This window comes from Strix uralensis, chromosome 1, assembly GCF_047716275.1.
Source record: "Strix uralensis isolate ZFMK-TIS-50842 chromosome 1, bStrUra1, whole genome shotgun sequence".
Classification (NCBI taxonomy): domain Eukaryota; kingdom Metazoa; phylum Chordata; class Aves; order Strigiformes; family Strigidae; genus Strix; species Strix uralensis.
In genome coordinates, this window is record NC_133972.1 from 158,285,965 (window position 1) to 158,304,177 (window position 18,213).

The following is an 18,213-nucleotide window of genomic DNA, read 5'->3' on the forward strand; positions in this document are numbered from 1 at the left end:
ATCAGAGGAGGAAAACATGAGTGAAATGACAGATTCCAATGATTATATATATATGTATATATAAAATCTATATAATCAGCATTATCATTGAAAAAGCTATGGTATTTCTTATATATATTTTAAAATCATAGCTTGTATTGTTAATTTTTTCAGCATCTGACCAAATTCTGCTTTGGCAAAGTAGTCGGGATGAAGTGAACTGTGTTTCCTTAATTCTTCTGTACTGAGAGAGGAACTGTATTCAAAGGTTATTTTTAAACTGAACGGCATAACACTCAGGTATGTCTGAGCTTCCTGGTGCAGCAATGTAGAGCAGTACAGTATCACATAGAAACACCAGCTGAGCACTTGGAAGCAACTGAATTAAAACAGCAAGGCTAATAAAGCAGGATCATCTCAGTGCTGTACCAGGTAACATAGCTAATGTCTCTGCATGATGCTAGGTGGTGGATCAGGTTAAGTATGTCTGACAGCATTGTAAAATGCAACTACACCTTTTGTAATGTCATACTACTTCAAATGGGTGTCACCTATTAGGTCCATGATAATTCAGAATTTTAGTCCCTATCTATAACTGCCTTTTTGGTCAGTTGCTTGACCTTTTTCTTTCATTAGGCAATAAAATAACATTTTTACATGGTTAACATGAAATCTAAAATTAACTTTGTGGAATTATAAAATTGTTTTGATATATTTTTTCAGAGAAGAATTCTGGAAATTGTTTTGGTCTGGATTTCAAGCCCTATAGAATTCTCAGTATTATAAATCAAAGACCTCAATTTAAAATTTATGTTATGTCTCTTAGGAAAACTTAGCTCTGAAAATGGAATTAGACTTTGTAACACTTTTCTAAAATTCAAAGTTTTGTGTTGGGCATTATCTCTAATAATTTGTAATCATTTTCCAGCCTCAGGAATTCAACATCAAAAGTCTATTAAAAATATAAAAATGGAAATTTAGGGGTTTTTTCCTAGTTGCTTGGGGTCAGATTTAATAATTGAGTATTTTGAGAAGAAAATAAATTATACTGTTGATTTTTTTGACAGATTTAATAGGATTTATCAGGGCAATAGGCCTTCAGTGGTTCTCGTTTCTGCATGGCAGTTGGTTGGCCTTAAATTCTAGAATAAATTGTAGAGGTTTTACACTGGTATTTATTCATAATCACACCAACTCCTTGGCTCCATTAGTAAGAAAGTTTAAGATGATTTCTTTATAAACCCTTGATATGAAACTCCTTTTAAAATTGAATGAATGTTTACTTTTATTTTAATTTTGTATGGATCCTCTGTGACTTGTCGATGAAACTAAGTTCAAGAAGCCTTCTAGGGACTAATATTAAAATAAAGAGAATTTCTGGAAATTAAATAGGCTTAATATTTTCTGCTGGTAACCCAATTTATGAAGCCAAGAAAACATCATAACATAGTTAATCACATATACCAGACATTAGATGATATATTTAGAAGTCAGATTTATATTTATGAAGAATATTTGGGGGTATCTGATCCAGTTACTAACCTAAATTTAACTTTGTTACAAATGGAACAACACAATTTACTTTCCTTTGGACTTCATTTCTCAAACTGTTAATTTATTTTTTGCTTAGTCCATTAACATATTCATACTCATCCTATGAACTACTTCTATGCTAAAAGCTTGGCACTTGTCTTATTTAAGCCTTTCTAGTCAGGAATAGCTAATCCATTTAATGATCATATAAAAAGAAAAAAAATAGGTTGCAAAGGACCTCTGAAGGTCATCTAGCCCAATGTCCTGTTCAAAGCATTGCTATCTTCAGCATTAGACAAAGTTCCTCAAGTTTTGAGTACTGCCACAGATGGAGAATTTCTGAGCAATGTGTTCTGATACTTATTAACTCTCAAAGTGATTTTTTGTTTCCTTGACTATTGTCTCTTGGCTTTCTGCTGCGCACCTCTGTCTGGCTCTGTCTGCAGTATTTTAGGCGCTCCTTTCAGGAGGAGCGCCAAGGAGCAGCAAGAGTCAGCTGCTCCACAACGGGGTCGAGGAATTGGGAGCCAAGGGTGACCCTGGGGCAGTTAAAGATGGAAATGTCTGTGAAAGTTTTTGAAAAAAATCTCGTATGCCAGAGTCTCATGTACACACAATGCCCTCCTAGTCAGATTTCTGTCTTGTTAATGCTGTTTTCAGAGCATATATTTATAGCTAAAATAAGATCACAGTGGTTATGCATGGCCCTGTGGAAAACAGTGGGAATTTTGTCATTTATTTCAGCTGCATTAGATGTTTCCCCTCACCAGAAGTCTCGCATTAAAATAATAATAATAATAAAATAAATAGAACCCAAAATGAATAAAATGTTGTTTAGACACTTTTATGAGTGCTTTTTTTTCACATGCAGTATATTCTTCATGGTCTGCTTTGTTTCAAAAGGAAAATGCTTTCACCAGTTTCCACTTGTGTCTACTAAGCTGCTGCTCTGCTCTTTTTATTTAAGTCCATGGGAAATTAACTTATTCACCGTGTTTCACAACAGAGAGGTTAAGAATAGGTATTAGCTTCTTTATATCACTCATATCTTATATATTATAAAAAGAATGTTCACAATCTTACAATGTCTAAATAGGATGAGCATGTGATCAATCAAATGAAACCCTTGTTCAACCCCACCAAGTTATTCATCATCGCTTACAATGCCTCTCCTAAAATTTATATTATAAGCTTTCTCAGGCAGGGATCTTGATTCATGTCTTCTTGGAGTCTCTATTGCCCTTTGTGTGCTTACTATAATAATAGGGTGATAAATGATTTATGTTGTTTTCTGTGTCTCTACATTTTGATTCATAAATCAATTGTTAGATGTACTTTAATCATACTCATGCTTTTTGTTTACTCTGATTGAAATCTCTTGGCTTTCCTTCAGTAGTTTTTACCTGGTATCTTCACAAATATTTGAGCTAAGATTTTCCACAAACATTCCACACATGACAACAGCAAGCAAATATGTATTACGAGCTTCATCCAGAACATGCTGGAGGAATATTGTCTTAAGTATGATCGGTGATAGCATATTCTGAAAGGAGCTGTGGTGTGTGCCTGTAAAACATTTAATCTTTCAAACAGCAGGGTCCAAAGGCAAAACCAATGTTCTATTACAGCTGCAGCTGACAGCTTGTCCTGTTGTCATTTGCAAGATATATTAGCTTTCTCCTATAAAATATTAACACATTTATCAATTTTATGATCAATAAGCCATACATTTGTAGTACTTAGATGTTTCAAAAATCATTTCATTAAATGATGAATTGTTGCTCTAAATGCAACATGTGTATAATAACCTTAAATTCTGTACCTCTTTATGCCTATATTGGTACATCTTTTATTCCAGTGGCTACAAAGCAGTAAGACTGTCAACAACAAATAGGCTCTTTCCCAGTAAAACAGAAAAGGGATTTAAAATGAAAGGTTAGTGAACCATCACCATTATGCTAATAGAATGAAATGCATTCGTTACTGTCTATTTTGAACATTTAAATGGCACATAGCTCTTTCAGTTGTCCTCTGCAAAAGGGATACTTTTCACCCATAAATGTAAGGTCATTCATATCCTACTACTACTAGTGCTTTCACCTAATACTGGTATTTACATGAGAAAACTGTAGGTTTTAAACCATTCCCCATGAATAAAGAAATTTGTGTTAAATGCAGTTTTCCAGTGTGACTGTATCTCCCTGATGGATGTATTTATAGCACAAATATACTGACCACTTATCACCCCTTCTTAGGGTGTCTTGACCATCACAGATGTACTAATAAGAGCTGTAGGATAAACGTGGCCTCAATTCCAGTCCCTTTCCAACATTTCCAGCAGTTCTTAGCACTACCAGTAGAAGTGCTAATTCATTAACATTACCTCCACTGATGGTAACATAGTTATAGGAGTTAATCGGAATCCATAATTTTAATGATTTGTAAGCTCTAAATGTATTTCGGGGTTTCAAATACATTCACGAATTCACTATTCATCAACTGTGAAATTTGTTCTGTATAGGGATTCACAGTAATGTTAACCAAGCTAAAAAGACCTCTAAATCTTGTGTGTACTATCAAGTTGTATGCTTTGACATAAAGTAAAAACATGAATTTTGCACATGATTTTAGAACAATGAGGGAAAGCCAAAGTGATTATCATTTCTTGTAGGCAACTGTTAATACTTATTGAAAAAAGGGATGTGACAACTTTGAAATTCAACTCACTTTGAGGAATAAAGATATGTCTTCTGACAAGGGTAATACTATCATCCTGCAAATTTAACTTTAAGAGTTGACCTTGTCTGTAAATGAGTGCCAACTCCTCATGCTGTTTGCAATCTTTTTCTGATCAGCTGCTATTCTACCAGATGACAGATCTCTCAATATTTTTTTTCCTTCCCTAAAACATCTTTTTGTGTGTCCCAGCTGATTTTCTTTAAAGGAGAGTGAATATATAGTCTTTCATGCATCTACTGAAAAGATCTTTGAAAAGTACAACCATACAAAAATGTTATTGATGTAACACTTTTGTGGTTTTTGCCAGACATGCAGTGCAACTTGATTTCCTCCCAGAGGATGTTTCTCTATTTATTATTAAATTTTATCTATCCTTAATTTTCACTCTTTTGTTTTCTATTCTACTCTCACCTTATTTGTCAGTTCACTTTCATCTTTTCCTTCCTGTTTTCTTTTAAGTTCTTGGGCCACTGTAAAGAGCTGATTCAGATCCTGCTGAGTCAGTTGGAAGTTTCTCCATGGACTTTGGTTGTCTTTCAATCTGGCTTTTTCTTTTCTTTTTTTTTTTTTATTCCAATTTTATTCCAATTCAGCCTCAATTTATGTTTATACATCAGATCCTGAACTGTCCTGTTAAGTATGTTGTAGGAAACCTGCATGTCCTTAGAGACTTAAAAAGGCAGTAGTATTAAAAAGTAAAAAAGGAAAAACAACAAAACCCTCCACAATAAAACCCTTCACATACATATTTCTCTATGTTTCAAAGGGAAACTGGATTCCACTGTTTTTTAGCTTTGAGGGATGGATGTGTCAAGAAAGAAGTGCACCTCAAAGTCCTCCCTGGAGTTACCACTGGTTTCTCTTCATTTCCTAGTGGCAGTCATTTATTGCTAGCCTAATACAGCAGTACTTTCATGCAACTTTTGCTGACTATTTGCATGAACAAATTAAATGGACAAGGATTCATATTTATGCTTCTGTACCTAGACACTATATGTGGGTTACAGTAGTATAAACTGAATTTGAACCTGAAATTTATATCCATATCATAAAATTCAAAATAAAAAATATGTAGCAAAATCAGTTCCTTTCCATGTCTTTGCTCCTTTTTCTTTGTGTAAGGATGAGGAAAGCAATTTTTCAGAACAATATGATAGAATTGGTATGTTATTATTTAAACTGCCTGGTAGCTGTTTAAACTGTTATTCAGAAGCATTTGTATTGCATGAAGGAGACTGCAAAAAGAACAAGCATCTATTTAAAATATAAAACAATTTTTTCTTAAGTATAGTGTAGATGTTTCTAATATTTCACTGACAATTGCAAATGGTTCAATGCCATGTTCTGTGAAAAATTGCAGGTTCTATGAGTCATCTGATAGCAACCCATGCATTTGTTTCAGATGACAGCATCAACACATAGTTCCTTTAATCTCCACTGTAGTGAGATTCTTCTGTCAGGTTTTCTGAAACTGATAACCTATTTAAGGAGGCCACTTTTAGGATTATGTTCCTCTGTTATGATTTGAAGAGCACCTGTGTTGTGCAGTCTTTCAGGGTTCTTTCTCCCTAGGGCACAGAGTTACCATAAAAAGGCCAAGCCCCTTCTTTTTTACATCACACATACCAGCACAATTTTCCATTTTTGGCTTTTTTTTTTTTTAACTTATAATAGCCTATTCTGACTGTGAAAATTCACCTCAGTGGAGCTGTCTAGCATAGAGGTGTATGTGACTCTTTAAAAAATCAAATTGAAGTATCACTCGAGGTAATTCATTAATCTTGTCAAGTTAGGACACGCTTCTCCATGAATTTGTTAGCCTGTCATCCTGTCTGATGCCTTGCCATGTCAGAAATGGCTAAGAGACCACATGTGTATTAAAACACATACATGCACATTAGCTTAAGTTAAGCTTCTAAAGTTGCAAGAGAAAACTCTGTGCTTTAAAAAGAGAAGACAGCAGATGAAGGATTCAGCTTTTATCACTGTATATAAGAATGAAAAAACATTTTCTGTTAATTACCAAACTTACTAAAGCTCAGAGGAAAGTTAGTCAAAGAAAATTCATGCAATTCTGTATTTCTTATCAGTGATTTACCCTCCAAGAATCAATCTTGGTAACAAAACAAACGCATCATAATGTGCGGTATAACAATAAAGTATGCCTAAATGTCAAATCAACTTTTAAGGGGTGAACATGTAAATTATACACCTGTGGTATTTCCAAACGGTGCAATTACTCACTAAGTCATAGCTTTTGTATCTGCTGTCCCACAGATATCTGGAGTAAATTCACTAAAATGACACTTTTTACGGACTTCAGTCTTACCTTAAATGAATGGAAGCAGAGAGTGCATTTGAAACTCCTGCCACCTTCATCATGCTAACATTTATAGAGCTACCTGAGGAACAAGACCAGAGACCAGATCTAGCTGAAAGCCTTTTTTTTTTTTTTTTTTTTTTTTTTTAACGGGGTCCATTCTCAGCCTAAACAGCTTTTCATTCTGTCTCACAGTGCAAATAGAAGTAGTAAAAAAACCCTGTAAAAACACAACTGAAGGTATTAGAAAAGTGAGATTGCTCCCTTTGGATACCAGCTTCCACTTGTGACGGAGTAAAACCACTATGGAAACATTTCCTGAGTTTCTTAATTTTTTCATATTACTACCCACTGAGATCTGTTGATTTGCATCTTGGCAATGGTGAGAATTATTTATCTGCAATGAGGACCTAAACAAAATGCTGCTGTGATGAGGTGTCACAGAATCACAGAATCATTCAGGTTGGAAAAGACCCTTGGGATCATCGAGTCCAACCATCAGCCCTACTCTAAAAGTTCTCCCCTACACCATAACCCCCAGCATCTCATCTAAATGACCCTTAAACACATCCAGGGATGGTGACTCCACCACCTCCCTGGGCAGCCTATTTTCCACTGTCTGACCACTCTTTCTGTGAAAATTTTTTTCCTAATGTCCAGTCTAAACCTCCCCTGTTGGGAGTTTAAAGCCATTCCCTCTTGTTCTGTCACTAATCACCTGTGAGAAGAGACCAGCACCAACCTCTCTACAATGTCCTTTCAAGTAGTTGTAGAGAGTGATGAGGTCTCCCCTCAGCCTTCTCTTCCTCAGACTGAACAGTCCCAGCCCCTTCAATCTCTCCTCATAGGATCTGTTCTCCAGGCCCTTCACCAGCTTCGTTGCCCTCCTCTGCACTCACTCCAGCACCTCGATATCCCTCTCGTATTGAGGTGCCCAAAACTGGACACAATACTCAAGGTGTGGCCTCACCAGTGCAGAGTACAGGGGGATGATCACCTCCCTGCTTCTGCTGGTCACACTATTTCTAATACAAGCCAGGATGCCGTTGGCTTTCTTGGCCACCTGGGCACACTGCTGGCTCATGTTCAGCTGCTTGTCAATTAGAACCCCCAGATCCTTCTCTTCCACACAGCTCTCCAGCCACACCTCCCCAAGCCTGTAGCGATGCATGGGGTTGTTGTGGCCCAAGTGCAGGACCTGGCACTTGGCCTTGTTGAAGCTCATCCCGTTGACGTTGGCCCACCGATCCAACCTATCCAAGTCTCTCTGTAGTGCCTCCCTATCTTCATGCAGATTGACACTCCCACTTAACTTGGTGTCATCTGTGAACTTACTGATGATACACTCTATGTCCTTATCAAGATCATCAATAAAGATGTTAAACAGAAATGGTCCCAACACCGAGCCCTGAGGAACACCACTTGTGACCGGCCGCCAGCTGGATTTAGCTCCATTGACCACCACTCTCTGGGACCTTCCATCCAGCCAGTACTTGACCCAGCAGACTGTTTGCTCATCCAGGCCAAGGTCAGCCAGTTTTTCTATGAGAATCCTATGGGGAACTGTGTCGAATGCTTTTCGAAAATCCAGGTAGACAATATCCACAGCTTTTCCCTCGTCCAATATACTTGAGAACATATTCATAACATATACATATATATGTTATATATATAAAATATATATACACACTTGAGAACATATGTAGTACATATATATATTATATATATATAATATATATATTATATATATAACTTATAAATATACTCGAGAACATATGTAGAACATATACTTGTTTGCATGATTTAATAGTATGTAAAAGCACATGTAGAACTGGAAATCATTGCTTGTGATATCTGTCTGTTTTCTCCCCAGGAGACTGTGGATTTCTAGAAGTCTTCGGGATCAAATATTCCTTAATTCCCATTTATATAGTAGTGGATCTGAGCAGCAATTCGCAATAATGAGTTTTTTTCTCTTTCCTCTCTGATTTTATTGCTCCTAAACTAATCAAGATTGTGGCTACATGAAGATGTCAGAACAGTTTGCTTTCTAAGCAGAAGCTGGACAAACATTAGACATCTTCAAATTAAGCATGTAATCCAAAATACATGGTTAGGCTTCATCTATAATCTTCTATAAATTCCTCTAGAATTTCACTATAAATTCTACTACTATATTAAAAAAAAAATACACAAACAAACAAACATATGAAGTGTTCTTACGTGAGCAGGGCTCTCCAAGGCTGATGGCAAAGCTGTCATCATACAAGATGCATTTGTATCCCCGTTCCATTTTGCTCATTTCCAGAACCAGGTGTAAAAGACAACACGAATTAATCCGTATGTGGTTGTACTATGCATGCAGAAGAAGTGTATGGGGTTTTTCTCCCAGGTAATAGAGATTACATATGATAGCATATGCATTACAAAAACCCTTATATCACATTGACAAATGACAGACCACTAAACTGGAGCTGTTGAAGTCAAAATTTTACTTCATACGAAAGCACTGTCGTCAGTCTAAGATACCTTCTTAAGGTAGAAAAAAAAAAATTCAACTCTCCCAGTCCTGCTTATGGCTTTAACGTTGAAAGTTGCTCCTGCTGCAGCAACAGATTAAGCTACAGAGAGTGAACATTTATGACAGGACATTTTCTCTCATTTTTTTTAATCAAGAAAAAAAAAAAAAAGACCTTTCCTAATGTTCCTCTGAAGTAGATTTATCATTAGAACAAGACTGTTTTTAGTTGAATCATCATTTTAAATGTTATTGTGATTAGGTTTCATTTCTGGATCATTCCCATGTAAGAGCTGGGTCTGGATGAAGTTCTAAAGTCCTTGAGATTTGGGAAAAGTGTTTTTTGTTTTACTTTGTTGGATTTTTTTTTTGATACAGGCTTGTTAGCTTTATATTCATAGCACACAGCTAAAACTGAGATGTGAGTTCTTGTTTATATCCAAATTTCTCAGACTGAATTTAAACTTCACTGTTTACATTTATGTTTAAGCAACAAAAACTGTGGTATCTCTTCTGTGATGATCCAGAGAGCTATGCTGATTCTCATTTTAAAAAGAGTGTAGCTCTCAGAATGTTAGTGTAAAAGGGCTATACCCCATGGAAATGTTTAGATAAGTTTAAGAAAATTAAAACAAATTTTGGGATAGAAGTAAACAGTTTCAGCAAACACACCTAAATTTGAGTTAGAAACAGATGTATCTGATACACTTTTTTTTTTCCCTTTCATATCAAGCCCCATCATAGAATGACATGGGATAACAGTTGAGATCAATTATGTGCTTTCAGAAAGCACTGCCCTTGTTCATAGGGCCACAGCTTTTCATTTCATGACATTAAACTCATAAGTTCAAGATACCCATATACAAAATGTGAAGAAGAATAAGGAGGTAAACAGAAGTACCAAAAGCATTACCAAGGATAATTGTGGCCATAATCTTTAATCAAAATTATAAGAAAGGAAAAGTCATTTGGAAAGGGGATGGAATTTTCTGTGGGAAGACTTTTTTCCTTTTTTGAAAAACAGGAAGCTTCAGTTTCAGTTCCTGGTTTTAACTGTTATACCACCAGAAAATCAAATGCCTTATTGAGCTTATCTCTTGTGCTTCTTAATCACTTCTAAAGGAGTGGAATGAATAAGACTGGCCAAAGTAGATCTTATCAAATAAATGAACCTATAGGTTGCTCATTGAAATCATGCATAAAAAAGCTGTTTTCAATCAAATGGTCTCAGAACACTAAATATTTCCATCAAACTTTTTGATGTCCAGGGAAAGCTTCAATTAATTATATTGATATCACTCTTCTTATACATACAAATCAGTAAAGTGGAGCATAAAAATTATTCTGGGTGAAATAAAGTCACAAAACATATTTCTAGCAGATTGAATAATTAAAAACCTTAGGAGAGTCCAAACTCCTAGCCATTATAAATTGTTATTTCATCCCTACACAGTATTATTCCCCTATGTTTATTTCTTTGAGTCTTAAAATTAGTATTGTACAATGTATTGAAAATAATGAGTCTAGATGGGAAAAATGATTCACCAACAAATTGAATGGTCTTCTCCTCTTGGAACAAAAGTGTTTTCTTTTTCTTTGTTCTTTCCTTTCTGTAGTAAAAAAAAAAAATTAAATTATACATTTCAAATATTGAAAACAGAAAACAATTAGCAGCCTCAGACATGCATCTTATTTCAGTTTTAGAGCTCTGATTCTATTACTTAAGGGCCCAGTTTTATTGAGGCAAAACACCCACAGAGATCAGTAACAGCCTTTTGTGTTCAGTCACTTCATTGTTTCTTGTGCTTAGTCGTCTGGGTTGTGATCCAGCAAATGGATCAGTGGTGCCCACATGGGCTGAATGGCCGGATCAAAGCTCGGGCATTTTATCCCTGTTTTGTGCGAATTTACACAGCAACAGGGAAAAGAGGGTAGTTCTTTCAGAATCAAAAAAAAAAAAAGAAAAAGGCAAGTTTGAATTCTAGAGCAGGCTGAGTGCTGTAATTTATGTTTAACTCCTCCTTTGAAATTCACTACATTTCAGACATGTATCCCAGTTATTATGACATAGAAGAATGAAGTTGATGAATCACACATTCATTAAACAAAAATTAATCAATGTAAAGAAGAATTTTCAATTGCTATTACACACACACATATATATAAACCTTAAAAACAGCAAAAGAAAAATAAATAGAAACATTTGGAACAACTTGGCAAATAACACATTCAGTGTGAACAGCTGTAAGAGTGCCAGTCCTTGACTGTTGCTGAAGAAGGCAACTTGATTTGGACAGAAACTAGTCAAAGTTTATTTACCTCACCAGTAGTGAAATAATGCTGTCATATTTCAATGCAAAATCCTGACAGACAGCCAAAGTTTGGTTAGCTTATGAAAACACATAAATAATGCTCAATACTTTTTTAATGTACTATGCAGTGCAGAATTTAAATAATGTAGGCCAGAGAAATATCATTCTACACAGTCAGCAAATAAGAGGAAAATGTTTATTATCACCAAAAAAACCCCAACTGCAGTTTATCAGATATTTAAGACTTATTTATCTCACCTAATTTTAGCCACCTAATTGAGGTAAACTAAAAGTATAGTTGGTAAAATTCGCCGAAACTGCCCATGAAGAGACGAAGATGTCCCAAAGAGTATTTCAGCTTATTTAAGGTCTGCCATGACATTTCCATATTCTATAGAGGAAACCTAGAGCAAGTGACCAAATTTCTAACTTATGTGATTCATATATCTAAAGTTAAACAGGATGATATTTGACTCAAATCAATCAGGACTTCTGAATTAAAAACTTTCTGGAATAGATATGTATTGTCTTAGTTAATACGAGATAAAAACATTGAAAAGTAGTAAATTATCAGAACTGAGCAAAGATGTTTTTCAATTTAAATAGAAAGAAATAATCTTGAGAAAAAACAACATGCTTTATTTCAACATTTTGAAAATGAAACAATGTTTACAAAAAAACAAAATTTATTTTTCATATCAGACTATTATATTTGTTGGAAGATAATTTTTTTCCATTTTTTATATTTTTTTAACTAAGCAAAATATTTCAAAACACACCTTGTTTTTTTTCCTAAAGTACATGAGAAGCTACGAGGTTTTTTTAATGTTTCTTTTGTATAACAAACTTCAGGAATGAAACATACTTCTTTATTATTGTTGCAGAAGTTTTGATGGTGTTAGAATAGGGAATAGTAACTTTTACTGGACCATTTGGTAGCTTTAGAAAAATTGAAAAAGCGCTTTTTTCCCTCCTACTATATTGTTTGGTCTTATAAAGAATGTTACTTTTCCCTGTAAACTGTGGTCTTCTTTATTAATACAACTATATTAGACTATATGAAGGAAACCTCTAGGTGCACAGATGTCAGTGATTTACTTAAAGAAGTACTAGAAAATATATGAGAGAAACAAAGCTGGGCTGTCATCAGCATCTTTTCTGGCATCACAGTTTTTGAACCACTTACAGAAAAGCTCACAAACCTTCCAAATTACCTACATAGGATGTAGTTGTCTGAAACTATGAAAGCAGAGTAGTTTATCATTTCTCAAACATCAATAAGAACCTGCCAAGGGAAATTATAAATCTTTTGCATCCTGGATCTCCCTCTCATACTTGTCCTTGAGGTCTGCACTTTGTATTTAGGATGTCACCAATCAACAGCTCGATTTTCTCTTTTGCCTTGCCATCAAAAGATACTTTCAAGTAACCATGCTGTTTCATGAGACAGTAATTTTTCCATTGTCCTCTCTTCATCATGGAAGAATCACTTGCTTTTTGGCTCCTCTAGAATTCTCCCTCTTTTTCATTTTCACTTTGAAGACAAATATCACAAGCATAATCTCTCTGACAGCCATCAAGCTATTTGATACATGGATCAAGACCCAGAGGACATAAATGGCCCCTAAGAGCTCCATAAAGAGAGATTAATTTAAAACTGCTGAGATGAAATCCTGACTTTGTTGCAGTTAATGAGCATGTGATATTTACTTCAGTAGGGCCAGGGGTTTATTCCAGTATATGTTGCAAGTTATTTAAAAACTGCTTTCACTAATTCTGTGTGTTTCTAGACCATTCTTTCATTAAGGTAAAGGCAAGTGCTTAAATAGACAGGCAGTATGGTGGAAAATAGTTTGTATCTTCAGTTCAGATGCCATGCATTCTTCTAAACATTCTTATTTGAGTTTTGTAGGAAAGAGAATCTGAGGAATCTGTTAAAAGTACTTTTTTTTTTTTACTTTTTTTTTTTTTTTCCAAACATTGCCACTGCTTATGGCTTAGCCTCACTTAAAAGTACATAATCCATACTTTGGGGAAACACTCCTGGATGTTGATATGAAAGGGCTCTTTAAGTGATTAATTGATGTGTTGGACTGTACAGATTACAAAAACTCAAGATATGACTAGAGCATGAACTTTTTTTCATCAAGAGGATATGCAGTCATCATTAAAAACTGTAGGTGATTTAGGAAGATGTAGTAGCTACCTAATTTAATATATAAAATCTTAGCTCAGTGCTCAGTATTTAATCAGATTCTTCTGAAACTACCAAGTAAATCTGTAAAAGAGTAAACTGCAGACATTAGTTAAACAAAAAAGTTGTGCAGCTGACGATGCTAAAACACGCTGAAGAGAGGCTGACTCTTCACTGGTTTTCTGTACCTTAGAGAATCATTTGATACCCACATGCCTGCAGGGCTATGATCTTACTGGCATCACAGAGACGTGGTGGGATGGCTCCTATGACTGGAGTGCAGGAATGGAAGGATACAGGCTCTTTAGGAAGGACAGACAGGGGAGACAAGGAGAGGGGATCGTCCTCTATGTCAATGACCAACTGGAGTGCATAGAGCTCTGCCTGGGAATGGATGAGAAGCTGACTGAGAGCTTATGGGTAAAGATTAAAGGGAAGGCAGGGACAGGTGACATTAGAGTGGGTGTCTGCTACAGGCCACCTGACCAGGAAGACTGAGTGGATGAGGCTCTCTATAAACAGATAGGAGCAACCTCACATTCACAAGCCCTTGTCCTCATGAGGGACTTCAACCACCCCAAAATCTGTTGGAGGGACAACAGAGCAGGGTATAAACAATCCAGGAGGTTCCTAGAATGTCTTGATGATAACTTCCTTCCCCAAGTGATAGAGGAGCCAATGAGGAGAAATGTTATGCTGGACCTTGTTCTTGCCAACAAGGAGTGGCTGGTGGGGCAGACTTGGCTGCAGTGACCATGAAATGGTGGAGTTCAAGATCATTAGGGCAGCGAGGAGGGCAAACAGTTAGCTTGCTACCCTGGACTCCAGGAGAGCAGCCTTTGGCCTCTTCAGGGATCTGTTTGTCAGAGTAGCATGGGATAAAGCGCTGGAGGGAAGAGGGGCCCAAGAAAGCTGGTTAATATTCAAGGATCACCTCCTCCAAGCTCAGGAGTGATGCATCCCAACAAAGAGGAAGTCAGGCAAGAACGCCAGGAGACCTGCATGGATGAACAAGGAGCTCCTGGGTAAGCTCAAACATAAAAAGGAAGCCTACAGAGTGTGAAAGCAAGGACAGGTAGCCTGGGAGGAATACAGAGAAACTGTCCAAAAAGCCAGGGATCAGGTTAGGATGGCCAAAGCCCTGATAGAATTAAATCTGGCCAGGGATGTCAAGGGCAGCAAGAAAAGTTTCTATAGGTATGTCAGTAATAAAAGGAACACACGGGAAAATGTGGGACCTCTCCAGAAGGAAACAGGAGGCTTGGTCACTTGGGATATGGAGAAGGCTGACGTACTGAATGATTTTTTTGCCTCAGTCTTCACCAGCAAGGGTGACGGCTTAGCCATATCACCCAAGGCACAGAGGCAAATGCAGTGACTGGGAGAATGAAGAACCGCCCTCTGTAGGAGAAGATGAGGTTCAAGAACTTCTAAGGAACCTGAAGGTACACAAGTTGATGGGACCTGCATCTTCAGATCCTGAGGGAACTGGCAGATGAAGTGGCTAAGCCACTCTCCACCATAACTGAGAAGTCATGGCAGTTCGGCAAAGTTCCCACTGACTGGAAAAAGGGAAACATAACCCCCATCTTTAAAAAGGGAAAAAAGAAGACCCAGGGAACTACAGACCAGTCAGTCTCACCTCTGTGCCTGGCAAGATTATGGAGCAGATCCTTCTGGAAAGTATGCTATGGCACTGTGGCAGGTGCACCCACCCAATGAAAATAGGGCTTCTTGGCTGCTGAAGTGTAGCAGCTCCTGACTGCCTTTGTTCTCGGGGCTTCACGGTAGTTGGGGCCTTTGGTCAATAGGAGCCGCTACTGACTACAGGTCAGATTCGGCCTGGGTATAAATGCAGTCCCCTGGGGGAAGCCATTTTGAACTTGTCCCCTGGAGCAGCACACTGTGGTTGAGGACTCTCCCCTTGGGTCGGGACACCGCTCAAGGAAACTCCTTGAGGTGACTTGGGCTGGGACACTGCCCTGAGAAGTTCCTCAAGTTTGAGAGCCCTCACTTGTTAGGTGAGTGATTGGGTTGTCGCTAAACCCTAGAAAGTGGTGCTTTGTTCTGCATTTTGGGTTGTCATTACACCCTAGGAAGTTGCTCCGTTCTCCTCTCACATTTGAACCTGTAATTGAATAGTTGTGGAGGGCTAGTTAATTGTGCTGATAACAGACTTTTAATTTTTGGTGGTTGTTTATTTGAGTCTCCGTAAGAGGCACATGGAAAATAAGGAGGTGATTTGTGAAAGCCAACATGGTTTCACTAAGGACAAAGCGTGCATGATGAATTTGGTGGCCTTCTACATCAGGGTTATAGCACTGGTAGATATGAGAAGAGCAACTGATGTCATCTATCTGGACTTGTGTAAAGCATTTGTCACTGTCCTGCATGACATCCTTCTCTAAATTGGAGAGAGAGGTATTGCTTTGATGGATGGATTACTAGGTGGGTAAGGAACTGGCTGGATGGTCACACTCAAAGAGTTGTGGTCAATGGCTTCATGTTCAAATGGAGAGCAGTGACCAGTGGTGTTCCTCAGGGGTCAGTGTTGGGACCGGCACTGTTTGACATCTTTGTTGGCAACATGGACAGTGGGATTGAGTGCACCCTTGTTGTCCCTCAAATGGAGTTTGTTACCTGGTGTGCAATAGCCAGTGTGTCTCACACACAAAGCCAAGATACTGGTTTTATTGCATAGTTGTGCATAGACAGTTACTAGGTGGTAATTCCACAAAGCTAGCACGCTACACAAAGGAACTACAGCCTATTTACCCTCTTACATAATTAGCAAAAACCTATCTAAGTTTACACTCATTGGTTCGTAATTACCATTCCACATGCTATTGGTTAGTTATATTTAAATTAGCCTCGTTTGCTGTGTACATTAGCAAGCATACTCCTTGCAGGTAGGGGGGGCCAAGTTCTTGAATTGAGTTGATGCTCATGATCTCCCCCTGCTGCTTTTACTTCTCCCGCAGTTTCCACAGATTTTTGCTGACTTCAAGCTTCTTGGGCAATCATCCAGCTTCTGGCGTCAGATGCTCACCTCTTATCAGCTCTTTATCACCTCTTCAATGATGAAGTCCTTTGCAAGGCTTGGATTCTATCAGGTTTACACAATAGAGCCACAAAATATTGGGCTTACACAATGGAGTCAGTGATTAGTGGTCCTTGTGCTTGATGAGAAACATTGGTAAAGGCTAAAAGACTATGGCCTGAGCAACTTTCCTGATGACACCAAGCTGTGTGGTATGGTCAACATACTGGAGGGAAGGGATGCCATCCAGAGGGACCTTGACAGGCTTGAGAAGTGAGCTATACAAATCTCATGAAATTCAAAAAGGCAAAGTACAAGGTCCTGCACATGGGTCAGGGCAATCCTAGATCCAGCTACAGGCCAGGTGTTGAGTGGATTGAGAGTAGCCCTGAAGAGAAGAACTTGGGGGTATTAGTGGATGGAAAACTGACTATGAGCCAGCAATGTGCGCTCACAGCCCAGAAAGCCAACCGTATCCTGGGCTGCATCAAGAGAAGTGTGGCCAGCAGGTTGAGGGAGGGGATTCTCCCCCTCTGCTCTCCTGAGAGCCCACCTGGAGTACTGTGTCCAGCTCTGGGGGCCACAGTATAAGAAGGCCATTGCCCTGTTGGAGCAAGTCCAGAGGAAGGCCACGAAGATGACTGGAGGCCTGAAGCACCCTTCTGAAGACAGGTGGAGAGAGTTGGGATTGTTCGGTCTGGAGAAGAGAAGGCTCCAGGGAGACCTTATAGCAGCCTTCCAGTACTTCAAGGGGGCCTACAGGAAAGATGGGGAAGGACTCTTTAGAGAGTGTAGTCATAGGACAAGGGGTGATGGTTTTAAACTGAAAGAGGGTAGATTTAAGTTAGATATTAGGAAGAAATTCTTTACTGTGAGGGTGGTGAGGCACTGGCCCAGGTTGCCCAGAGAAGCTGTGGCTGCCCCCTCCCTGGAAGTGTTCAAGGCCAGGTTGGACGGGGCTTTGAGCAACCAGGTCTAGTGGAAGGTGTCCCTGCCCATGGCAGGGGAGTCAGGACTAGATGATCTTTAAGGTCCATTCTAACCTAAACCATGATTCTGTGATTGATTTTGTAAAGAATAGGTGTGAAATGGTATCAGTCAGACACTCTCTGCTTCCAGAGAGTTTTCATTATTGTCCAAAAAGACCTCTCAATTCTTTCAGTGAATCCTTAATCAGATCTTTACATTATTGTCAGTATCTTATATCATCTTTGCCAAGAATTAAGTTATTTCACAATATAGTAGAGAACTGGGTGGAGAAAGGCAAAATCCTTAGCTGAGCGATCAGTCTCATTGACATAGACAGTAGTGCTAGAGAAAAAGAAAGGAATAATTACATCCTCATGTTGAAAATTTACCAAAAGTCCAGCTGAAGTTTAAAAAGAAAAGTTTTAATGCTCAGGTTTTTAGCTTTCTAAGACTTGCTAATGGGAATATCCAAAGAATGGCTTTCAGAACTTATTTTAGTTAAAATATGAACTTGATTTTGAGATATGTAAAATAACTTGCAATTTACATCTGAGATTAATTTACCTAGCAAATATTTTTTTCAAAACTGGAATAGGAATTACCCATGGT